Source organism: Pseudopipra pipra, chromosome 1, assembly GCF_036250125.1.
Source record: "Pseudopipra pipra isolate bDixPip1 chromosome 1, bDixPip1.hap1, whole genome shotgun sequence".
NCBI classification, from domain to species: domain Eukaryota; kingdom Metazoa; phylum Chordata; class Aves; order Passeriformes; family Pipridae; genus Pseudopipra; species Pseudopipra pipra.
The window spans coordinates 154,634,958-154,661,348 of record NC_087549.1 but is presented as its reverse complement, the minus strand read 5'-3'; the positions used below and the strand labels follow the sequence as shown (position 1 = coordinate 154,661,348).

The 26,391-nt window shown below is 47.4% G+C and overlaps 1 long non-coding RNA gene across 1 annotated transcript; it reads left to right on the top strand.

The window, feature by feature from the left end:
* The first annotated feature begins 998 nt into the window (after positions 1 to 998).
* On the top strand, positions 999 to 23,503 carry LOC135405327 (uncharacterized). Its single transcript, XR_010425821.1, has 3 exons — positions 999 to 9,483; positions 10,183 to 10,325; positions 23,169 to 23,503. It is a non-coding gene; the product is annotated as an uncharacterized LOC135405327 (long non-coding RNA).
* The last annotated feature ends 2,888 nt before the right edge of the window (positions 23,504 to 26,391 follow it).

Here is a 26,391-nt window from a genome sequence, read left to right as displayed (position 1 = left end):
TTAAGGAGCCCCTCGGGGACGGCCAGGGTTGAAATGTGTTTCTCCAACAGCTTAAAACAAACCTCTCCAAAAGTTTAGACCCTTCTCCTGATGGGAATCAGCTTCCAAGAAAAGAAAAGAAAAAAAAAAAGGAACATCATCAACTCAAACTGCCAAAATTTTGGCCAGAAGTGGTCACTGTTGGGAATCAAGTGTAGATAATTTGGACATGGTTTAATAATAAAACTTTCCTCTCCCTGGATTTTTTTTTCTTCCCAGCTATGGGAACATTTTAGAGCTGAAACCTCATCCTGGGTTAAAACCTTCTGTCCTTTCTCTCCTGGGTCACTGAAGTGCCAGAGATCAGGGTTAGGTGGGATATTGGGAAGGAATTCCTGGCTGGGAGGGTGGGGAGGGACTGGAATGGATTTCCCAGAGAAGCTGTGGCTGCTCCTGGATCCCTGGAAGTGTCCAAGGCCAGGTTGGAGCAACCTGGAATAGTGGAAGGTGTCCCTGCCATGGAACTGGATGAACTTTCATGTCCTTTCTTCTAAGGGCAAACTGAGAATCAACTTTTGGTGTCAAGGCTTCCAGAGATGGCAAATTAATCCTTTTTGTCCTTTCCTTGGCACACAGAACCAGCCATTGGTAAATCCCCCAAAAATGTAGGAAAAACAGCTCCTTTTTTTTTTGTTTGGTTTGTTCTTTTTTTTGTTTGTTTGTTTGTTTGTTTTTTCCCAATATGAGTTGATTGGAGAGGTTCAGCCTGTCACGCCCGTGGCAGGGGAGGGGGGAGAGGGAAAAGGAACGGGAAAAAAGGGGAATAAAAACACCTTTTGCGTGTGGAGAAAGAAAGGCAGGCTCGAGACACCCTCTTTTTTATTAGGGTGGGGATGAGGTTGCTCAGGGATGTCCCCGTTGGGGACACATCATAGAATCCCAGAATCAGCTGGGTTGGAAGGGACCTCTGAGATCATCCAGTCCAACCTTGATCCAACCCCGCTGTGGTTCCCAGCCCATGGCACTGATGCCACATCCAGTCTCAGCTTAAACACCTCCAGGGATGGAGAATCCCCCCCTTCCCTGGGCAGCCCATTCCAATGGCTGAGCACCCTCTCTGCAAAGAAATTCTTCCTAATGTCCAACCTAACCCTCCCCTGGCACAGCTGCAGACCCAGCCCTCTTGTCTTGCTGATGGTTGCCTGGGAAAAGAGGCCAGAGTAGACCAGTTATGATGATCAATATGGCCAAGGCTGAGATGTTGTTTCAGGGAGCCCTTGTATCTCCTCTTTGGGGCTCCTCTCTTGCAGCAGCCGGTGGCAAGTTCACCATAAAGCAAGATCTTAGGGAGGGGGTGGTTGGTCCTTCATCCTGGAGACGTGCCCTGCCCAACACAGCTGTGTCCTCAGCAACATGGCCTCAATACTTGTGACTGCTGCTTGTTCTAGAACAGATGGATTGGTCACATCATCTGCCCAGGGGATGTTTAGGATTGTTCGGAGGCAGCGTTGATGGAAGCGTTCCAGGAGTCGCAGGTGGTGGTGGTAGATGACCCATGGTTTGGAACCATACAAGAGAGTAGACAGCACTATGGCTCTGTAAACACTGATCTTGGTGCTTTTCTTCAAGTGTTTATTTTGCCAAACTCTTTTATGAAGCTTTCTGAAAGCTCTCTATGCCTTTGCTAACCTGATCTCCCCATCAATCTCACCATCCGAGGAGGTGAGGCTGCCTAGGGAATTAAACTGCTGGACTGATTTGAGCTCTGATTGATCAATGGTGATATGGGGATGATGGAACCATCATCCTGCATCAACCTGAGGTGCAGGTTGATGGAGAACCTCTGTCTTCTTCAAGCTGACTTCCAGCCCAAAGAGCTCAGCAGCGTCTGCAAAGCAGGGTGTTAAACGCTGCAGAGCTGCTTCTGTGTGGGCCACAAGGATTCCTAAGGAATACTCAGCTTTTAATCCCAGAGACGAGGCTGAGCTGCTGAAAAGCGGGGTGTGAGAAGCTGGAATCACCTTATCCCCGAGCAGCTGGAATCACCTTATCCCTGAGCAGCTGGAATCACCTTATCCCCGAGCAGCTGGAATCACCTGATCACTGAACAGTTGGAATCACCTTATCCCTGAGCAGCTGGAATCACCTTATCCCCGAGCAGCTGGAATCACCTGATCACTGAGCAGCTGGAATCACCTGATCACTGAGCAGCTGGAATCACCTTATCCCCGAGCAGCTGGAATCACCTTATCCCCGAACAGTTGGAATCACCTGATCACTGAGCAGCTGGAATCACCTTATCCCCGAGCAGCTGGAATCATCACTGAGCAGCTGGAATCACCTGATCACTGAACAGTTGGAATCACCTTATCCCTGAGCAGCTGGAATCACCTTATCCCCGAGCAGCTGGAATCACCTGATCACTGAGCAGCTGGAATCACCTTATCCCTGAGCAGCTGGAATCACCTTATCCCCGAGCAGCTGGAATCACCTTATCCCTGAGCAGCTGGAATCACCTTATCCCTGAGGAACTGGAATCACCTTATCCCCGACCGCTGACTCAGGCGAGGGGGGGATGAGGAGGGAGAGGATTTTTTTCCCCTGCAGTTGCTGAGCTTGTAACCTGTTCCCTGGAACCGTAAAGCACCGGGGGAACATCCCGCCCTCATCCAGCTCCGTTTATCTCCGCGTGGGGAGCACGTGAGGGATTCTCGGGAACGGCCTCGGGGGGAGCTTTTCCCCGGAGTTCACAGTCCATCGGAGCGCTGATAAGTGTTCAAAGGTGACGGCCCGAAACCTGCGGGGAGAGGAGGGGGGGGAACAGGCTCTCTTTGTGAGGCTCCTGCTGCTCCCGGGATTCCTGGGCTCCCAGCCTTCAATGGAACCTTTCATTCCCAAAACGCTCCAGGAAGCTCCTCAACCTTTGTCCTGACGGAGCCGCGTCCCTGCCCCGGCCAAAATCTGGCCACAAGTGGCGGGGACTTCAAGCCCTGGGGATTTTTGGGTGGTTGGGTTGGACCCGGGGTTGGCAGCGTGACCTTGCCGGAGATTTCAACCTAAAAAAGAGGTTGGAGAGAGAGAGATGGGAAGTAGATCCATGAAAAGCACTGGGAAATGGTGATTGAGTCCTTTTCCTAACAGGGACTGGGAGCACAGCATCGGGAATGTGGAGGGATAGAGATGGGAAGTAGATCCATGAAAACCACTGGGAAATGGTTATTTGGTGCTTTTTTCTAATAGGGATTGGGAGCACAGCACTGGGAATGTGGAGGGAGGGAGATGGGAAGTAAATCCATGAAAAGCCCTGGGAAATGGTGATTGGGTCCTTTTCCTTACAGGAACTGGGACCACAGCACTGGAAATTTGGAGGGAGAGAGATGGGAATCAGATCCATGAAAATCACTGGGAAATGGTGATTTGGTCCTTTTTTCTAATAGGGATTGGGAGCACAGCACTGGGAATGTGGAGGGAGAGAGATGGATGGGAATTAGATCCATGAAAAGCACCAGGAAATGGTGATTTGGTCCATTGCCTAATAGGGATCAGGAGCACAGCATTGGGAATGTGGAGGGAGGGAGATGGGAAGTAGATCCATGAAAAGCCCTGGGAAATGGTGATTGGGTCCTTTTCCTTACAGGAACTGGGAGCACAACACTGGAAATTTGAAGGGAGAGAGATGGGAATTAGATCCATGAAAACCACTGGGAAACAGTGATTGGGTCCTTTTCCTAACAGGGATTGGGAGCACAGCAGTGGAAATTTGGAGGGAGAGAGATGAGAAGTAGATCCATGAAAAGCACTGGGAAATGGTGATTGGGTCCTTTTCCTAATAGGGATCAGGATCACAGCACCAGGAATTTGGAAGGAGAGAGATGGGAAGTAGATCCATGAAAATCATTGGGAAATGGTGATTTGGTGCTTTTCCAAATAGAGACTGGGAGCACAAGACTGGGAATGTGGAGGGAGAGAGATGGGAAGTAGATCCATGAGAACCACTGAGAAATGGTGGCAATTTTGGGGTAAAAGAAAAGAAAAAAAGAACAAAAAATGATTTTCCAGGAAGACAAGTGGAAAACTCCCCCTCCATCTCCGACCAAATTCATTCCCATCACAAGCCTGGCCATGCTCCTGGTCCTCCTGTCCATCTGCACATGGACCTTCCCTCTGCCTTGGCCCCTGGGTGACACCTCCCTGGCTGCTCACCTGGAAATTCCGGGCTCAGAGGGGTTGGATTTCCTGGGAATATTAAAAGCTGTGGGCTCAGGACTCGTCCCTTCCTTCCTTCTCCCTGGGTTTGGGCAGAATTTGTCTGAACCCCAACCAGGACAGGTAATCCCAGCATTAAGTCTTTCCAGGACTCCTGGGATTCCTGGAGCCTCTTTGTGTTGCTCCCCAATCCCGAAGCATCTCCCTGGTTATCCCAGCCTTGATTCCTCCTCTGGAGGTGGGAGAAAAGCCCCTGATTGAGAGCAAGGCTTTTTGCCTCTGGACTGGGAGGTTGGAGTGGCTGAAAATCTGCTCCTCCTCAGGGCTGCTAAAAAAGGGACATGTTGGTGTTCAACTCATGTAGCTTTTGTTTCCAGCTCTCGGTTGTTTTCCTCAGGCCTTTCTTTCCTGAACAAAGCAAAGGCTTGGCTGGCCATTCAGTCCTTTATCAGAGGGGATGGCTCGAAAAATGACATTTCTGATGGAAAATTCCAGCCTCCATCAGGTGAAAAAAAACCCCAACCCTTTATTTTCGGTGTCAATCAGTGCAGGCACAATGAAGGACCCAATTATTCGAAGCAATCCATGATTAGGGGCTATTTTTTCCCTGCTGTCCTGTAACATAAACTCTGAAAGAAATCATCACAGGGATACAATAATAAAATAACCCCCCCCCCAGCACTTGCAGACTGGAAGGAACAGGGTAAAATTCAAGCTGCCCTGACAGAAGTGGAGATAAATCCCTTCCTATTGGGATATTTTAGCATTTCAGGTCACTGTTTCATTGGAAATGGAAATAAGGGACTCAAACATGGAAGGAGAGTCACCGGCTGCTGGGGAGGGATTTAAAGCACCATTTACACCCTGAAATCAGGGGAACTTTGGCTTTTCTTCCCTTTGTCTGGGTGGGGTGGTTTGGGTTTGTCCTGTTTTGGTTTGTTGTGCTGCTGTCGCTGTCCCAGGGATCCATAAGGTCTCGTTTTCCCTTGGATGTGGGAATGAGGACGGAGCTGGGATTGGGAGTTGTGGTGCCAGGGCAGCAACCTGGGAGAGTGGGAGCTGTCCCTGCCCAGGGCAGGAATTTGGAATGAGATGATCTTTAAGGTCCCTTCTAATCCCTTCTGGGATTCTGGGATTCACGGGAGCCAGGTGGAGTGTGTTGAGCACGTGACCAGAATTTGGTCCTCACAACTTTTATAATTCCCTGGAAAAATGGGTTCTGGTCTCCAGGGAACTAAACCAGGGGTGTTATTAATAGTCACAGTATGAACATTGATATCCTTATTTTCATTTTGAGTCTCTCTCAGGCTTTTCCTTGAGCTCAGCACACTCAAAAGTCTCTATCCAGCTGTGGGAAGGGACTGGGACTCCCCAGGAACTCTTTATTCCTTTAATGTGGGAAGAAATGAGCTTTATGGTATGCAAAAACCTGCTGGGGATCTGGGGGGTTCACCTGGAGAAGGGAAGGCTCTGGAGAGACCTGAGAGCCCCTTGCAGGGCCTGAAGGGGCTCCAGGAGAGCTGGAGAGGGACTGGGGCCAAGGGATGGAGGGACAGGACACAGGGAATGGCTTCCCACTGGAAAAGTGGAGATTTAGATGGGATATTGGGAACTAATTTATGCAGCATTTCCTGCTGTTCTCAGATCCTTGTTTTTAAATTTCCTGCTACCTTAAAAACTTGCATTGAAAAGAAATCTCATAGTAAAAAGAACTTGTGTTAAGAATTAAATTGGGTCTCAGTGCAATTCCTGAACATCCTTGTAGGATGAAAATATTTCGATAAGAAAACCCTGGAATTTTTCCTTCCCTTCAGCAAAAATAGAGATGTTATTAAATATTTACAAACAGTTTGGATATTTCCTTTATATATATATATATATATATATATTTATATTTATATATATATATTCCCTTTTTTTTCCACACCTGATGGCTGTAAATTTGGATTTTCCTTAAATTTGTTTCCTTCAGGTGGAAGTTGGAGAGATCCTGGTGCCCCTTCAGCTCATTCCACACTTCCCGAGGGCCATCCAGAAAATCCACCAGGATACTGGAGAGTTCCACCCCATAACAATTTTTTTGTTGCCTCAAGAAAAAGGTGGAATTTGTATTCCAACAATGTCCCTCAGCCAAGGAAAAGAACAAAGGAGCGGAATGAGGGGGGAAAAGAAAGAGGAGAAAGAAAGAAAAGAAACCCCTTTGGAACATTCCCTTTTTGCCAGGATTTGAGGCATTTTCAGTGTAGGGACACAGGATCAAAATTCCTGGTGAGGACTGGGGGAGATTTATTCTTTCTCTCTCCTCTTATCTCCAGTTTTCTCCATCTGATCCCAGTTGAGGGACAGTTTTCCAGCTTCTCAGCTGGTGGAAATTTATCCTTTCCTGCCCAAGGGGAAACCAGGAATGTCAGTTTAGGGTGTTCTGGCTAAAAAATGCAATAAAGATGTTTGGGGGTGGCTGAGGTTGTTCTGAGGCCGGGGGTGATCAGGTCATGGAATCATGGAATGGGTTGGGTTGGAAGAGACCTTGAAGATCATCCAATCCCACCCTCTGCCACGGGCAGGGACACCTTCCACTAGCCCAGGTTGCTCCAAACCCTGTCCAACCTGGCCTTGGACACTTCCAGGAATGGAGCCTTAAAGATCATCCAGTTCCAATCCTTATCCTAAATAAATCCCTCCTCTCTGGGAGTGGAATTAATTTTCCTCAGTGAAGACACTTGGTGTTTGCTGAGGTATCTTGTGCTATCCAACATATCCATGGGAGCCTGGCAGAGGGGACACTGGATTTAAGGAGACCCTTTGGAGTGGCAGCTGGAGGCCAGGCAGTGCAATCCCAGAATCCCAGAATCCCTGGGGTTGGGCCTGAGCAAAGCCCAGGGAAATCAAGGGGAAAATCTCCTCCCTTGGACATCTCTGAGCTCGGGATTCAGACCTGCTGGGGGATGGGGGGGCTGAGAGGGTCTGTCAGGGGCTGCAGACACACATGGGCAGGTCATGACTGATGGAATCATGGAATCATGGAATCATGGAATCACTGGGGTCGGAAAAGCCCTCCAAGGTCCCCGAGTCCCCCCTGTGCCCGATGCCCACCTTGTCCCCCAGCCCAGAGCACTGAGTGCCACATCCAGGCCTTCCTGGGACACCTCCAGGGCTGGGCACTCCAAACCTCCCTGGGCAGCCCCTGCCAAGGCCTGACCACCCTTTCCAGGGAGAAATTCCTGCTGATGTCCCACCTGCCCCTCCCCTGGCACAGCCTGAGGCCGTTCCCTCTCCTCCTGTCCCTTGTGCCCTGGGAGCAGAGGTTGACCCCACCTTGCTCCAACCTCCTGTCAGGTAGAACCCAAACCTGTTTCTCTGATTTTCCCCAAACCCTCACTTGAAATATGGAACTAAATCCACGGAAGAGCTTGTTCTTTTTCCCAGGAGACCTTAACAATGGTGAGAATACAGGAGAAAACCCAGAGCAGAACTCAGAGCTATTTCTGACCCAAGGGGTCCTGCAAGGGTGTTTGGTCATCATGGAATCATGGAATTGAATTCCTGAGGTTGGAAAAGCCCTCCCAGCCCATGGATCCCCCCTGTTCCCCATCCCCACCGTGTCCCCCAGCCCAGAGCACTGAGTGCCACGGCCAGGCCTTCCTGGGACACCTCCAGGGCTGGGCACTCCAAACCTGCCTGGGCAGCCCCTGCCAGTGTCTGACCACCTTTCCATGGAGAAATTGCTCCTGGTGTCCCACCTGAGCCTCCCCTGGCACAGCCTGAGGCTGTTCCCTCTCCTCCTGTCCCTTGTTCCCTGGGATCAGAGCCCGACCCCCCCCCTTGCTGCCACCTCCCTTCGGGCAGCTGGAAAGAGCAAAAAGCTCTTCCCTGAGCTTCTTTTTCTGCAGGTTAAACATTCCCTGCTCCTCATGGGGCTTAACTCCAAACCACTGAATCCCTCTGGTGCTGGAATGCTGGTCCTTCAGTGGGATGGCAGCAGTTTGTAGGAGAACAGCCCGGATGGTCCGAGGCAGGGAAGCAGCCGGAGCTGTGTCCCATTATTACAGAAACGAAGGCACAGACAAATTTTTGGATCCCACTGGCAGCTCTGTCCCATTGTCTGAGCTCAGGCCACTCGGAGCAACAGAGGGAGAAAGGCAAGAAATGCTCTGCCTCATTAGAGGAGGTCCCTGCCAAAAAACTTCGGGATCACGGTGGAAAGGGAGGCTCCGAGTGACATTTCCCACACGGCATCAGCGGCGCTGCACGGGCAACACCAACCGAGAGGGGGAGGTTTCATCGGGCCCCGTGGGTGCCAGGCTGGGTGTCCAGATGAAAAGTTGACCTTTCTAAACCGAAATGTTTCCCTCCAGGAGAGTGGAAATGTTTTTGACTCCGTTCCAGTCCGAGAGCAAAACAAATGGCAAAGCACCAAGAGGCTCCTTGTGCAAGAGCAGCGTCCCTGCCCCGCGTGCTGCTGCATTTATTGCTTTGTTTGTTCAGCACAGCTGAGCTTTTGCAGTGGAAAGTTTGCCATGGGGAGGGTTTTGGGGTGGGTTTGAAGGCTGGGATAAGGCTGGGCATGGCTGGGATTTCTTCTCTTCCCTCCGAGGGAGATAAATGGATCCGTGTCCAGATTCCGTCGTTGGATTCCAGACTCGCCCCTTGAAGGTGCTTTTTAGGCTCTTTCAGGTGCTCATCTTTGGGTAGGAATGAAAGTCAGTGTTGTCCTCTTTCTCCAAAGACTCTAGAGGGAGCCTAAAGGATTGATTTGAGCTGGACAACTCCGGGGCTGAACTGAGGGAAAACGAATCCCATTTTCCCTGCCCAGCCCCTGCTGCTGCTCAGACTCCAGTCGAAGACACTACACCAAGTCCCAGAGTTTCTAGGAAGGTAATAAAGGAAGGAATTTATGATTTCAGAGGATTGTAAACATCCAGACCCTTAATCCCAGCAGATAGCCTTGACAAAACCAGAAGGGCTGCGTGGACAGAAGAGCCTTGACACAGAAAGTTGTTCCAGCACTTCTGTGAGGTGTCAGCAAGTTTTAACTGAGCTTGGCCTGGAGATGTTCAACTGGTTGGAACTAATCCATGTCCAGAAGAGGTGAATCAGTGTCTAGCAATTCACTAACCAGTTGCTCAAGTGCTGGTTGCTAAAAAATCTGCATTTCGTTGCCTGGGTGGGTAAAGTCCAGTTTAACACACCAAGGAATCCAAGGAATCAGCCCCCAAACTCTTGAGAGCTGCTGAGCACAGGAAGGGGGGCTCTCAAGCAGAACATCCCAGGCTGGACCATAAACCTTCCTGGTGTGAGGTGAGACACCAGGAGGGGGTGAAGATGGGCAGGGAAAGGTGCTGGGGGAGCTAAAGGGCAGCTGGGCCCTGGGTGACAAAATTGGCCCTGAGAGGTTCAAGCTCAATGGAAAAAATCAAAGGTCTCTGTCCATCCAAGGGCATCAGGTCCCTGATTAAATCTGCTGGGAATAGTGAGAGCAGGAGCTCAGACTGCTGCTTGAATTCCCATTTATTCCTTGTACATTATGGAGCAAATTTTCCCGAAAAAGAGGGGATTTATATTAAAGAGAGAAGAAAATCTCTGCTGTGTTGGGTTGGTTACAGGCACAGACTTGCCACCAACTTACTGAATGAGCTTAGGGGGTTGTTCACATCATTTCTCTTCCCAGGACACAAAACTGGACAAGAAATGAAACCCCTTGATTAGGATTTGAGTGAATTGAAACCCCAAAACCTAAGAACCCCTTTCCTGTGGGACAATTCCACCAGGTTGGATTGAACTTGAGTATTAGGACAGTTAAAATTCGAGAGGAGATTCAAGGTGAAATTAGAGAGAAGATTCAACCTGGATAGTCAGAAAACCCTATTAAAAAAAAAAAAAGAATATAAATCCCAGTATTCCCTAATATTGGTGTTGACCTTCCCAGCTAAACTGTGGGAATGATCCAACCCTCCTGCAGCTGAGGGTACCAGGATGCATTTTTCTCTCTCATCCAAGGGAGGGTTTTAGTTCTGGAGCCCCTGGATGGGCCGTGGTTCCTCCATATCCAACAGGACACCTCCTGGAGCCACCTGAGAGGAACATCCCTGGTCACATCCCAGAAGTGACTCACCATTCCCAGAGGAAATGCAGTGGCAGGGGTGAGTAAGGCCTGAGTGTCCCCCTGCTGTCACTCTTAACCTGTTCTTTAAAGAAATAAACAAACAAACTCATCTCCTGGGGGACTTTCAGGAATTCTGGTGACTTTTAATTCCCACTTTGTGATTCAGGCTCTGGCTTGAATGCAGAAATTGCTCCAAATTAATCCCGGGGTCTCATGTCTGAACTGGTTCTCTGGGCATCAGAATATTTGTGCCAACTCTTCCTCTCCCCTGGCCTGAAGAAGGTGCAGCTCCAACAGGTTTGGGGGATGGATTTGCCAGGTCCAGCCTTGATTTTAGAACTCGAGTTCACCCAGAGAGAAATAAGGAGAACATGATGTTGGGAGGGTCCTGAGGAAAATTAAAGGGAAAAGATTTCCCTGACAAGGAGATTGTTATGGGAGGGAAGGGAAAGGGAAAGGGGAAAAGAAGGAGGAGAAGGAGGAGAAGAAAGGAAGAGAAGAAGGAAAAGGAGGAAGAGGAGGAGGAGGAAAAGGAGGAGGAAAAGGAGGAGAAAAGGAGGAGAAGGATAAGGTGGAGAAGGAGAAGAAAGAGGGAGGAGAGGGAGGAGAAGGAGGAGAAGGAGGAGAAGGAGGAGGAGGAGGAGAAGGAGAAGGAGAAGGAGAAGGAGAAGGAGAAGGAGAAGGAGGAGAAGGAGGAGAAGGAGAAGGAGAAGGAGAAGGAGAAGGAGAAGGAGAAGGAGAAGGAGAAGGAGAAGGAGAAGGAGAAGGAGAAGGAGAAGGAGAAGGAGAAGGAGAAGGAGAAGGAGAAGGAGAAGGAGAAGGAGAAGGAGAAGGAGAAGGAGAAGGAGAAGGAGAAGGAGAAAGAGGAGGAGAAAGAGGAGGAGAAAGAGGAGGAGAAAGAGGAGGAGAAGGAGAAGAAGGAGAAGGAGAAGAAGGAGAAGGAGAAGAAGGAGAAGGAGAAGAAGGAGAAGGAAAAGGAGGAAGAAGAGAAGGAGGAGAAAGAATACATAGGGGGAAAAGGGGAAGAATAAACTTGCAGGACTCCATCCAAGCATCCTGGTGCTGATCAGAACAGCTTTTCTCTCTGTCTTGGGATGAACACAGGCAGTGCCAACACTGGGGGCTGGGCAGGAAGGACAGGGGCAGGTTTGTGGTGCCCCCTGGTAAACTCCCCCTGGTACATTCCCAGGGGCACAGAAAGCTCCACCAAAGCTGGGCAGAAAGTCCCCCCAGCCCAGCCCAGGCCAGAGTGTTTTGCTCAGCGTTGCATTTTGGGGAAGATTTATGGCTCCTGCTCCAGGAATTCAGCAGATGAGTCAAGCAGAAAGTGTCTTTTTGCTCCCAGCTGGTGACCAGAACCACCGAGGAACGAAGGGATTGGGGGGTTATAAAAGCAGGATGTGACAGAGCTGGGAATTGATCCCAACCCCTCGAATCCCTGAGGGCTCCAAATAAGGTCGTCAATGAATTTTCCCCCCCTGTGCCAGGAGTGTCAAGTTGAAATCAAGCTCTCTGGATTCCTTTATCCCACATCAAAGAGCAGCTCCAGATGTTTTGCTTCACCAAACCCAGCCAAGCCACCTTCAGGTGGGACTGTCAAGCTTGGCCTGATGCTCCTCTGGTGACTATTTGCAAATAAACCTTTAAAAGGTTTGAACATTCAAAAGTAACCTGTAATTTGCCTTAGAGGGGACTTTTTATACATATAAAAAGAGCACGAGCCCTTTGTATATATAAGGGACACTTGGACAGGTAAAGTTCCCATCCAAGCCCGTTGCAGCTTAATTATTAATGCTTTAATAGGTATTTCAGGATGAGAATCCTCTTAATTAATGAATATTAACTCCCTCTATGTTAAACATCCAGTATTTAATTCTGAATCCTTGCTCCCCTCCAAGGAATGTTTGGGCCAAGTCATCCCATTCAGGCAGAGTGTCCTGAACTGGGAGGAAAAGCTGATCCAGAATAAAATTAAAGGCATTTTTTTCAGGGTTAGTTTTAACTCCAGAGGTTTTTATTGTGTATTTTTAATTTCTGCCCAGCTTTGGTGGAGCTTTCTGTGCCCCTGGGAATTTACTAGGGGGGCACCACAGACCTGCCCCTGTCCTGTCCTTCCTGCCCAGCCCCCAGTGTTGGCACTGCCCGTGTTCATCCCAAGACAGAGAGAAAAGCTGTTCTGATCAGCACCAGGATGCTTGGATGGAGTCCTGCAAGTTTATTCTTCCCCTTTTCCCCCTATGTATTCTTTCATCTCCTTCTCTTCTTCCTCCTTTTCCTTCCCCTTCTTCTCCTTCTCCTTCTTCTCCTTCTCCTTCTTCTCATTCTCCTTCTTCTCATTCTCCTTCTCATTCTCCTCCTCCTCCCCCCTCTTTCTTCTTCTTCTTCTTCTTCTCCTTCTCCTTCTCCTTCTCCTTCTCCTTCTCCTTCTCCTTCTCCTTCTCCTTCTCCTTCTCCTTCTCCTTCTCCTTCTCCTTCTCCTTCTCCTCCTCCTTCTCCTTCTCCTTCTCCTCTTCCTTCTCCTTCTTCCCCTTCTCCTCCTCCTCTTCCTCCTTCTCCTTCTCCTCCTTCTCCTTTCTCCTCTTCTTTCTCTCTCTCCTTCCCCTCTTCCTTCTCCTTCTCCTTCTCCTCTTCCTCCTCTTTCTCCTCCTTCTCCTCCTTCTCCTCCTCCTCCTCCTCCAGCCAGGAGCTCTCAGGCAGATGAGAGGTGCTGAGATCCATCCCTGGGATCCTGAGCACTGGTCCATATCCCATCCCTGCCTGTTCCCACATTCCCTGAGCTCCAACCTGCAGGGGAGGTGTTTGTGTTGCCCCCACAAGTGCAAATATTTGCCTCGTTCTCCCAGGAAAACTTTTACTGCAGAGCAAATAAAAACCCCCAAATCCGTGTCACGCCGAAAAATCGGCTTCTCTGCCACCAGAGGTTGGGTTTGTTGGGGGGTTTTCCCTCTGGGAAGTTCTATTCCATGGAATTTTTAGAGGTGTTAGGAAAATCCTAAATCACTGAGGTTGGAAAAGACCTCCAGGATCAGCAAATCCAGCTTTTAACCAAATCCCCCATTCCCACTAAACCGGATTGTGAAATGTCCCGTCCACTCCTGGTTTGGGAAGGTTTGGGAAGGGAAGGTTTGGGAAGGTTTGGGAAGGTTTGGGAAGGTTTGGGAAGGGAAGGTTTGGGAAGGTTTGGGAAGGTTTGGGAAGGTTTGGGAAGGTTTGGGAAGGTTTGGGAAGGGAAGGGAAGGGAAGGGAAGGGAAGGGAAGGGAAGGGAAGGTTTGGGAAGGGAAGGTTTGGGAAGGGAAGGGAAGGGAAGGGAAGGGAAGGGAAGGGAAGGGAAGGTTTGGGAAGGGAAGGTTTGGGAAGGGAAGGGAAGGTTTGGGAAGGGAAGGGAAGGTTTGGGAAGGGAAGGTTTGGGAAGGGAAGGTTTGGGAAGGGAAGGGAAGGTTTGGGAAGGGAAGGGAAGGTTTGGGAAGGGAAGGTTTGGGAAGGGAAGGTTTGGGAAGGGAAGGGAAGGGAAGGTTTGGGAAGGGAAGGGAAGGGAAGGGAAGGGAAGGGAAGGGAAGGGAAGGTTTGGGAAGGGAAGGTTTGGGAAGGGAAGGTTTGGGAAGGGAAGGGAAGGTTTGGGAAGGGAAGGTTTGGGAAGGGAAGGTTTGGGAAGGGAAGGTTTGGGAAGGTTTGGAAAGGTTTGGGAAGGTTTGGGAAGGTTTGGGAAGGGAAGGGAAGGTTTGGGAAGGGAAGGTTTGGGAAGGGAAGGTTTGGGAAGGGAAGGGAAGGTTTGGGAAGGTTTGGGAAGGTTTGGGAAGGGAAGGGAAGGTTTGGGAAGGTTTGGGAAGGTTTGGGAAGGTTTGGGAAGGGAAGGGAAGGGAAGGGAAGGGAAGGTTTGGGAAGGGAAGGTTTGGGAAGGGAAGGTTTGGGAAGGGAAGGGAAGGGAAGGTTTGGGAAGGTTTGGGAAGGGAAGGTTTGGGAAGGGAAGGTTTGGGAAGGGAAGGGAAGGTTTGGGAAGGGAAGGGAAGGTTTGGGAAGGGAAGGTTTGGGAAGGTTTGGGAAGGTTTGGGAAGGTTTGGGAAGGGAAGGTTTGGGAAGGGAAGGGAAGGGAAGGGAAGGGAAGGTTTGGGAAGGGAAGGGAAGGTTTGGGAAGGGAAGGTTTGGGAAGGGAAGGTTTGGGAAGGGAAGGTTTGGGAAGGGAAGGTTTGGGAAGGTTTGGGAAGGTTTGGGAAGGTTTGGGAAGGTTTGGGAAGGTTTGGGAAGGTTTGGGAAGGTTTGGGAAGGGAAGGGAAGGGAAGGGAAGGGAAGGGAAGGGAAGGGAAGGGAAGGGAAGGGAAGGGAAGGGAAGGGAAGGGAAGGGAAGGGAAGGGAAAGTTTGGAAAGGAAGATTTGGGAAGGTTTGGGAAGGTTTGGGAAGGGAAGGTTTGGGATTTATGAACACATACTATTACATTAAATATTTTTATTTTAATTTTTATATATATAAAAACTATAAATTAATTAACATTCATAATATTATAATACACATTTTTATTTTATTTTTAATAATGTATATTAAATCTATATTAATTAACATTTATAATAATAGAATACATGCTTTTATTTTATTCAAATAATATACATAAAAAGTGCATTAATTAACATTATTTATATTATAATACATATATTTATTTATTTTAATCTTAGCATGTATATAAAATACAAGTTAACATTCATAATAATACAATATTTTAAATTAAGGTATATAAAACATCGATTAATTAACATTTCTATTACAATAAATATTTTTATTTATTTTAATTTTTAGAATTATATAAAAGATAAATTAAACAATCATAATATTACAACACATACTTTTATTTTTAAATAATTTATATAAAATGTGCATTAATTAACATTTATAAAATTGCAATAAATATTTTCATTAATTTAAATTTTTAGAATGTATATACAATATAAATCAATTAACATTCATAGTATTATAATACCTATTTTTATTTTTTAATAATGGATATACAGTATGCATTAATATTCGTGATATTATAATACATAACTTTATTTTAAAATAATGTATATGAAACGTGCATTAATTCGTGATATTATAATACATAACTTTATTTTAAAATAATGTATATGAAACGTGCATTAATTAACATTTATCATATTACAATAAACATTTTTATTTATTTTATTTTTAGAATGTATATACATATACATTAACATTTTTACTATTATAATATATATTTTTATTTTTAAATAATGCATATAAAATGTAAGTTAACATTTATAATATTATGATACATATTTTTATTTTATTTTTAATAATGTATATACCTGTTTAGAATGTATATAAATCTACATTAATTAAAACTTTTATATTATATTATATTTATTATAGAAGCTGAAAAAGAACTGAAAAACATTAAAAACCAAGGAGGGAAGAAAGCTTTTCTAATCACCATTAGATTTATATACTATATTATTATTATAATATTATTTTAAAATATATATTTACATATTCTATTATTTTATATACTGTTATTTATATATTGTTCCATATATTATATTATATTTTATTAGATTATGTTTATTATAGAAGCTGAAAAAGAACTGATAATCACTAAAAAAACAAGGGGGGGAAAAGGTTTTTTAATCATCATTAGACTTATAAAATACATTATTATTTTTATAGTATTTATATAGTATTTGAAAATATGAATTTATATTCTATTTTTATTATATTATATTATATATAATTATATAACATAATATAATATGATATAATATTAGATTATATATATTATTTATATTATATTATATAATATATTATTGATATGATGTGATATGATATGATATGATATGATATGATATTTATTATAGAAGCTGAAAAAGAACTGAAAACCACTAAAAATCAAGGGGGGAGAAAGGTTTTCTAATCACCATTAGACTTATATAATACATTGTTATTTTTATAGTATTTATATAGTATTTATATAGAATTTTAAAACATGAATTTATATATTATTTTTATTATTGTATATATAATTATATAATATAATATATATTATTTCTATTCTATTCTATTATATTACATTACATAACATTATATATATTATATTATAGTATAGTATAGTATAGTATAGTATATTATATTATAGTATATTATATTATAGTATATTATAGTATCGTATATTATATTATATTATATTATATTATATTATATTATATTATATTATATTATATTATATTTATTATAGAAGCTGGAAAAGAACTGAAAAACATGAAAAACCAAGGGGGGAGAAAGGTTTTCTAATCACCATTAGACTTATATAATACATTATTATTTATATAGTATTTATATAGTATTTATTATATAATTATTTATAATAAAATTATTTAATATAATTAATATATATATTAATATATAAAAATATAATCATTTATTATATAATTGTTTATTATATAATATATATTATTTATTTTATCTTATTTCATATTATTTTTATTATATTATATTATATTTATTACAGAAGCTGAAAAAGAACTGAAACCCACTAAAAACCAAGGGGGGGGGAAGGTTTTTCCCTGGTCACTTTGGGACTCGTTGTCCCCCAGGCTGGAACCAAACTCTGCTCCCGTCCCTGACCCCGCCTGGGCTGCCAAGGCCCGTTCCCGTGGGTCAATCTTTAACTTCTGCTCCTGGGAAATGAGTAACTGAGGAATGAGGAGCTGTGTTCCTGCGGGAGCCCTTCCCTGGATTTAACAAGGTATTGAACAGGGCCAAGGGCCGGGTCCTGCCCCTGGGCCACAACAACCCCCGGCAGCTCCAGGCTGGGCCAGAGGGGCTGGAGAGCAGCCAGGCAGGAAGGGAGCTGGGAGTGGGGATGGACAGGGAGCTGAACAGGAGCCAGAGTGTGCCCAGGGGGACAAGAGGGCCAATGGATCCTGGCCTGGCTCAGGAACAGGGTGGCCAACAGGGCCAGGGAAGGGATTCTGCCCCTGGACTCAGCGCTGGGGAGGCCACCCCTGGAGTGCTGGGTCCAGTTCTGGGCCCTCAGCTCAGGAAGGACATGGAGGGGCTGGAGCAGGTGCAGGGAAGAGCAACAAGGCTGGGGAAGGGACTGGAGCACAATTCCCATGAGGAGAGGCTGAGGGAGCTGGGGGGGCTCAGCCTGGAGAGGAGGAGGCTCAGGGGAGACCTCCTCACTCTCTGCAACTCCCTGACAGGAGGGGGGAGCCAGGGGGGGTTGGTCTCTTTTCCCATCAGCAAGACAAGAGGGCTGGGTCTGCAGCTGTGCCAGGGGAGGGTTAGGTTGGACATTAGGAAGAATTTCTTTGCAGAGAGGGTGCTCAGCCATTGGAATGGGCTGCCCAGGGAAGTGGGGGATTCTCCATCCCTGGAGGTTTTTAAGATGAGACTGGATGTGGCATCAGTGCCATGGGCTGGGAACCACAGCGGGGTTGGATCAAGGGTTGGACTGGATGATCTCGGAGGTCCCTTCCAACCCAGCTGATTCTATATTCCCACTTTTGCTGGGCTAAGCGGGATCTCTTGGCACGGCCCCCTTTTGTCTCCCGTGTCCTTGTCTCCCGCTCTGCTCCGGGGGCTGTTTTGCTCGGGATAACCATCGCTTTTTGGGCTGGGACACTCCATCCCAAGGTTCAAGCCGTGCCCCTCGGGATGGAAAGAACGGGGCCGTTCATTACCAGGCGCTCCGAGATAATTTATTCATGGCCTTAATCACCCCCAACGAACCGGCCACCCCTGCCCACGAGATAATTTATTCATGGCCTTAATCACCCCCGACAAAGTGGCCATCCCTGCCCCCAGGAGCTTTTCCAGGGAGTTATTTTTAGGTCTCTCGGTGTTCTTGGTGGGATGGGGAAGGACACGGGGCAGGAGGTTCAGGGGTGGAACCGGCTGAGTTCATCCAGATCCAAAGGCAGAAATTCTCCGGAGTCAGGGCAGGGACAAGGTGCTTTCCAAGGGTATTTATGGTCGGACTCGATGATCTCAGAGGCTTTTTCCAACCTCAGTGGCTCTGTGATTCTCTTCATCCCATCCCTGGAAGCGTCCAAGGCCAGGGTGGAGCTACCTGGGATGGTGGCACTGGATGAGCTTTAATGTCCCTTCCAACCCAAACCATCCTGGGATTCTTTGATTCCATAAGGATGTGCTTTTTCCTGAAGAAATCAATGATCCCACCCCCTCTCTTCTTTCCCAAGAGTTGTCACTCCCGTGTCTTGTACCTTCCCAAATCCATGGAATGTGGGTGGTGACACGGATGGAGTGAGTTGGTTGGTTCTCAGCCACTGTGTTGTCATCCCACGGCACAGGGAGCAGGGAGAGGATCCCTCCTTTTGGCAGCAGGATGGACTTCCAATTTTTATCAGTCTGGGAATGGGATCTCGGAGGGGGAAAGACGAAACAAGGGCCGTGGTTTGGACACCCAACCCCTGGAACACCAAGGATGAGGAAGCTCAGCTGGCTCTGCTGGTGAACTTATCACCAACTTGCCCCTGTGGCACCCAAATTAAAGTGCCAGGGAGGAAAAATGTGGGAAATATGGAAACGGGGCACATCTATGTCACCAAAAATCAAATGTGGCTCCTCCGTGTCATCAAAAACATGTCCAGTCATGTCTGGGGGATTGGTTGTTCTCTGCTGACCCCACACCCTTGGCTTGTCCCAAAAGGGTTTCTGTGCCCAAAGGTGTCCAGAAAGGGTCCCCAATCTCCCAGAAACCCTGGTTTGGAGAAAAAGAAGCCTGGATTCTTCTTGATTTCCACGAGACCTTGTTTCAAAGACTTCATCAGCACTTACTTAAGAACAGTGACTTAATCCTTCTGTGCTTCAAGTCCCCCTCTGAGGACTGAGGGTGATGCAACACTTTATATCCAGGGATTCATCCCAAATTGTGTTTCCAAGCCCATTTCCCGCAGCACCTGACTCAGCAAAGCCATTGGATAAGGATGGGAAGCAACCAGCTCCTTGCATTTAAAAGTGACAAATAATTCCTTGTTTTCCTTTCCCTTCCGAGAGCTTTTGATTCAGTTCAGGATAATTAAGCAAAGTGACTTAAAAGAAACACCAGATGTTGCACTGAGAGTCCCCCAGACATTTCAACCCAATAATGCCAGAGCTGGATCCATCATTAGTTGTCCCTTGATTAATCCAAACCCCATCAAAGCCTGTTCAAAGCCTCCCAGTGGCTTCCAGGGGGTTTGAAACGTTCCCAAAGCAAACAAAGCTGGCAGGACAAAAGAGATGTGGAGAGACAGGAGACACACAAAGACCAAAGGGAGATACTGGGAGTCTGCTAATCAGGAGGCAACTTTATCCCTTGGAATCACACCAAAAAAATGGATGTTTGGAGATGTGAACTGATTCTGAAGGACAGGAGCAGCCTCTTGGCTCGTGAGGGAGGAACACCGGGCAGCTCTTCCCACACAAAAAGCCCTGGACTGGCTTTCCTTCCACGAAATCTCAGTTCCAGGATCAAACCAGGAGCTCTCAGACAGTTATGGGATCAAACCAGGAGCTCTCAGACAGTTATGGGATCAAACCAGGAGCTCTCAGACAGTTATGGGATCAAACCAGGAGCTCTCAGACAGTTATGGGATCAAACCAGGAGCTCTCAGACAGTTATGGGATCAAACCAGGAGCTCTCAGACAGTTATGGGATCAAACATCAAACCAGGAGCTCTCAGACAATTATAAGATCAAACCAGGAGCTCTCAGACAGTTCTAGGATCAAACATCAAACCAGGAGCTCTCAGACAGTTCTAGGATCAAACCAGGAGCTCTCAGACAGTTATGGGATCAAACATCAAACCAGGAGCTCTCAGACAGTTATGGGATCAAACCAGGACTTCTCAGACAGTTCTAGGATCAAACCAGGACTTCTCAGACAGTTATGGAATCAAACCAGGAGCTCTCAGTTATAGGATCAAAGCAGGAGCTCTCAGACAGTTATGGGATCAAACCAGGAGCTCTCAGCTCTTGTCTGGTGACTTTGGTGCAGATGTTCTGCAGGGCCTTGGTCACGTCTCAGCCAACCTTCTGTTGGCTTCTCCTCCAGCCTGGGGATCTATTTGGGCACAGGGGCACAGGATATGCCAAATCCCAGGGCAGGCATCACAGAATCCTGGAATGGTTTGGGTGGGAAGGGACCTGGAAGATTATCCAGTTCCATGGGCAGGGACACCTTCCAGTATCCCAGGTTGCTCCAGCCCAGCCCTGGACACTTCCAGGGATGGGGATGAATAAAATCATGGAGTCCTTGAGGTTGGAAAAGACCTCTGAGAGCATCGAGTCCAGCCACAAACACCCTGGAGAAGCACCTTGTTTGATAAAATGAACATCTGCAGGGCAGTGGGAATCACTGAATCCCAGAATGGGTTGGGATGGAAGGACCTTGGAGATCATCCCATTCCACCCCCTGCCATGGGCAGGGACACCTTCCACCAGCCCAGGTTGCTCCAACCTGGCCTTGGACACTTCCAGGGATCCAGGAGCAGCCACAGCTTCTCTGAGAAATCTATCCCAGTCCCTCCCCACCCTCCCAGCCAGGAATTCCTTCCCAATATCCCACCTAAATTCATCCTCTTTCAGCTTGAAGCCGTTCCCTGTGTCCTGTCCCTCCATGCCTTGTCCCCAGTCCCTCTCCAGCTCTCCTGGAGCCCCTTTAGACCCTGGAAGTGACTCCAAGGTCTCCCTGGAGCCTTCTCTTCTCCAGGGGAACCCCCCACCTACATCAGTGGGATCTGTGGGAACTTCCCTGTGCATTTAAGCCAACTCACCCTCCAGCTCAGGAAGCACATCCAAACCCTCACCCTTTACAATAGAATAACTCCCAAAGGGGCAAAAGGCATCAGCTGCCCCCCACAGCCCTCAGTGAAGGCTGGAAACGCAGCTAAAGCATCATTCCTGTTCCTCCTGGTCCCTTTGCAGCTTTGGAAGGTCACAACACGCCCCACAGGCCGCTTATTTTGGAACTCGTTACCTAATCGGGGTAAATTACTCAGGGAAGTGGAATTTGGTGGTTTCTGAGGGGTCACGGCCCCATAAGAGCCCTGATAGGCAAAGGGCAGCTCCTCACCCCATCATTTATATCCCTGGTGCTTCTCAGAGGCCTCTTGTCCCTGGGCTGGGGAGATTAATGAGGGGAATCGATTGAGAGGAGGAAAAACCGGATGAAGAACGGCCCCGAGCTCTGGGAGGTTTTCCTGAGGCAAAGGAAAAACCCAGAGAGGCAGAAAATCAATAGGAAGGAAACGAGAAGATGAAAAAACAAAGAGCAGGAGCGGGAGGTTTTGTGAGGCACGGCGGTAAATAATATTTAAGGGCCTAAAGGGTTCCTGGCTGAGAGGGTCTGTTGGAAGGAGGTTGGAAAGGAGAACTGAGGGAAATGTGGGGTAGGTAGAAGTCAAATTAGGGAATGATAAAGAACAGCCAGAGCTGCTCGGGTTTGGTACCCAATAGTCCCTGTTCTTTCAGCAGAATCAGAGAATCAGAGAATCAGCTGGGTTGGAAGGGACCTCTGAGATCATCCAGTCCAACCCTTGATCCAACCCTGCTGTGATTCCCAGCCCATGGCACTGATGCCACATCCAGTCTGATCTTAAAAACCTCCAGGGATGGAGAATCCCCCACTTCCCTGGGCAGCCCATTGGCCTGCTTGAACCTCATCCCCTTGGAATCAGCCCATGGATCCAGCCTGGCCAGGTCCCTCTGCAGAGCCCTCCTGCCCTCCAGCTGATCCACACTCCCCCCCAGCTTGGTGTCATCTGCACATTTGCTGATGGTGGACTCAATCCCCTCATCGAAATCATCAATAAATCAGATCTGAGCCACAGAGGTGAAAAACATCACCCCAAAAATGGCATTTTTCTGTCCCAGTGTGCTCGTATGTGCTCAGCTGAGGAGCAGGAGAGCATAGAAACAGGTACAGAGGTTTCTTTCTGAGACCAAAATGTGACAAAGGGAACTTAAAAGAGGTTCAAGCTCCAGCATTGCAGTAGTTGGGAACCAAAAGGTGTGTCTGGAAAGGGCAAAACTCCACAGGAAAAGGGTTGAATCCAGACTAAGCTGCCAGAAAGAAAGGGGTGTTTAAAAGGGGATGAAAGGGGTGTTAAAAAGGGGTTGAAAGGGGTGTTAAAAGGGGCTAAAAGGGGTGTTTAAAAACAGTTGAAAGGAGTGCTTAAAAGGGGTTGAAAGGGGTGTTTAAAAAGGGTTGAAAGGGATGTTTAAAAAGGGTTAAAAGGGGTGTTTAAAAAGGGTTAAAAGGGGTGTTTAAAAAGGGTTTAAAGGAGTGTTTAAAAGGAGCTGAAAGGGGTGTTTAAAAGGGCTGGGTATTTGACTCTATGTAGGTGTTGTAGGAAAAAGGTGATAACTTGGGATCTTGCCCTCCTTTAGGATGGGATTCCTGCTCTAAATCAAACTTCAGAACTCAGCTCAGCAGGAGGTTTGTGGGGAGCTCAGAGAGGTGAAGATCCAGCCATGGCTTTCTCCTGCCTTTTCAGTCACTCTTTCTGTCCTCACAGACAACATCCCAAATTTTTCCCAAGGCCTGACTTTCCATGTTGGATCTCTGCAAACACAGTCCCAGACTATATTTGGGAAAATCCTAAACACCTGAGTAGGACCAGTTGGTTTGGATTCCATGAATTAAAGCCACCCAGCCTGTGGAGCAGCTGGGGATGGAAAGCTGGGCAAGGTGTGGGATGCACAAGGAGATGCCCCTGGATCCTCCCAGCGAGGGAATGGGCTGGGATGGACTGATTTTTTTGAAGGCACAGCTAAACACTTCAGAATTTAGGTCACCCAGTTGATAATTCTTCTCTTTTTGGGGACTTCCACCTCTGCAATCTGCTCACCAAGTCCACTGCTTCTTCCAGGTGATTTTCTGAGGCCCCCAGATGTTCTGTCCAGCTCCAAACCAAGGTCAATCTTCCTTAATTCTGACTGGGAAACTGGACCAAGAATGAAATCACACCTGCATCTCTCTCCCACCCTGGAAGTGGTGCCTCCCACCCACTGGACCTGCTCCAGCAGGATAATAAAACCCTGGATGGCATCAGGAAGGGGACCAGGGTGCTTTTCCTCCTGGTCTTTTGCTCTGCCAGCACTTCTGAAATCAAGTGGAAGTGCTGGGGAGCAGCTTCTGAAGAAGCCAAAGTTCATTTTTCATCTCAAGCACAGCCAAGTTATTAAACTTTTTTTGTTGCAGACAGGGTGGATTCTAAAAGGGTTTGAAAGTTTGGAAAGGGTTTAAAGGTTTGGAAAGGGTTTAAAGGTTTGAAAAGGGTTTAAAGGTTTGAAAGTGGTTTAAAGGTTTGAAAAGGGTTTAAAGGTTTGGAAAGGGTTTAAAGGGTTAAAGGGCTTTAAAGGGTTCCCTCCTTCCTTCCTTCCCTCCTTCCTTCCTTTCCTTCCCTCCTTCCTTCCTTCCTTCTGTCCTTCCCTCCCTCTTTCCTTCCTTCCTTCCCTCTCTCCTTCCTTCCTTCCCTCCTTCCTTCCTTCCTTCCCTCCCTCCTTTCTTCCCTCCTTCCTTCCTTCCCTCCCTCCCTCCTTTCTTCCCTCCCTCCTTCGTTCCTTCCTTTCCTCCCTCCTTCCTTTTCCCCCTTATTTCTTATTTTCCCCTCTATCTCCTGCCAAGAACCACTGAACTTATGGACACTGACGATTTTCCTCCTCTTCCTGTGATTCCCAGGGCAACAAAATCCATCTCCTCCTCCTCTTCCAGACTCTGCCTTTTGGGAACAGGAACCCTTCCAAACTCCTCACTCCCGGGGGGTTGGGAAATCCTCAATTCTCAGCAGAAACTCCCTCCAATTCTTCCTCAACTGCTTTGATAACGACCCTCAGGAGCTTCACACCTCGTTAGTGCCCTTCCTCCAGCTCTGCTCTCCAATTTCTAATCGATTTAAACATTATTCTCTCCTTCTCTTATCGAGTTTAACTCAATTTTATCCATTAAAGCTTCAACTGAACGTGGCTTTTGGCTCCCTTTTTAACAGCATCATCACTTTCTGGAACCTCTTTCACTCCTGTCAGCTTAAAATCCCCCAAATTTTTCCCCCCAGGCTGCTGCAGTTCCACGTGTTGCACCTCCACGACTTCCCAAAGCTCTTTTCATCCCCCCCGGGAACATTTTTTACGATGAATTTTGCTTCTGGCACGTCACAGCTCCGTTATCACTTCGAGCCAAGGAGGCCCCAGTGCCAGAGTTTGGAGAGAAAACAACAACTTTTTGGGAGCATAACGGAGGGGCCGCTTCCAAGTGACTCACTTTGAGCTGAGGTAAAACTGCACCACACACAGAAGAGCTAAAAATACCGACCAGGAGAACCTCCAGTGCACTTTCCACCATCCTGGGGCCTCAAAACTTTGGCCTGGAGGTGGAAAAAGGGTCCAGGGTCAGTGCAAATTATTTCTAAGGTCAGACTTCAAAAGGAAAAGCTTTTTGGTGCCACCTGCCCCTCTCAGAGTTTCTGATTCCACAGATACAGGAGGTGCTGAAGTTTTGGGATCAAAACCTGACATGGAGAGTTCTTGGTCCATCTTCTCCACAGCTGGAGGGAAGGGTTCCCCTTTGGAATTCCTGATTGCCCTTGGCTGTGCATTTTGGGCTTTCCCAAGCCACCTGCTGGGAATCTGGGCTCCCCTGTCCCCACCTCCCTCCAAGCTTTTGGGCAGATCCCTCCAGTGTGCTCCTGGCACATCTGAGGCATGTTTGGGCCTTGGAAATGATAAATAAATGATAAAAACTCCTTTTTTGCTTTCCTTGGATCCTCCTGGCCCTGAGACTGACGCCCCATTCCATGGCAAGGTTCTCCTAGAATCCCCTGCTCCCCTGATCCTCCTGCACGGGGCAGGGCAGGGGGTTAAAGAGCTCCTCTGCTATTTGGGGGCTCCTCTGCTATTTGGGGGCTCCTCTGCTCTTTGGGGCTCCTCTGCTATTTGGGGGCTCCTCTGCTATTTGGGGGTTCCTCTGCTATTTGGGGGCTCCTCTGCTATTTGGGGGTTCCTCTGCTATTTGGGGGGTCTCCTCCCTGCTGTTCTGTGGGACAGGAACCCAGCAGGTGACAGAGCAGCTCCCACACCCTCTCCCAGCTGGACAAGATCCTTTGTGTCCATTCAAAGAGCACTTTGAAACCACCCCCTCAGTATCTCCACCTTCCCCACCCTCCTCTTGCTTCATCTCCCTCCAACAGGGGCTCTGAAACGGGGCCAGGCTCCTGCCTCCAGGTTCCTCTGGCCATTGTTTTAATGGATTGCTGAGAGTTTGATTTATTATCCCCAAAGTCTGGCCAATGTAAATGTTTCCTTTCCTTAAAGCCAGCGAGGATTTGTAATATCCCTCCAAATAATCCTGGGATCTGACCACATCAAGGAGAGGGCAGCAAACTCCACCAGGAACACCCAACCCTCTCCCTGCTCCGGGGGGTTGGGATCATTCTGGTTGCTCACAGAACTCAGTCCCCTTTTCGTGGGAAATGCCAATCCCTGGGAATCCCCCTCTCCCACAGTTTCTGAGAGGAGTTATCTCAGCTGAGAGCACAAGGTTGTGGTCACTGGGAATGGGAAATCTCCCTGCTGGGAAGGGGAAATCTCCCTGCTGACATCTCCACCAGGTTAATTCTTCGCTGGAGCTGCCCCATATCCTGGGAAAGCCTCTTTTTTACGGAAAGCTTTACAGGAAATCTTGGCTCCTTGCTGGTTCTTCAAGGTTTTCTGGAGATGTTGGGCTCACAGGGTGCTGTTCTCCCACCACAGCAATCCAGTTCAGCTCATTTTGGGGAGAACAGGGTCAAACTTGGCAGTGCAGGGATTTTAGTGCTGTTCTCCCACCACAGCAATCCAATTAACTCATTTTGGGGAGAACAGGGTCAAATTTGTCAGGGATTTTAGTGCTGTTCACCCACCACAGCAATCCAGTTCAGCTCATTTTGGGGAGAACAGGCTCAAACCTGGCAGTGCAGGGATTTTAGTGCTGTTCTCCCACCACAGCAATCCAGTTCAGCTCATTTTGGGGACAAGAGGCTCAAACTTGTCAGGGATTTAATGATCATTATTTCAAGGCCCATTTGGCAGTGAATTGGTGGAAACTCATTGAGCCCA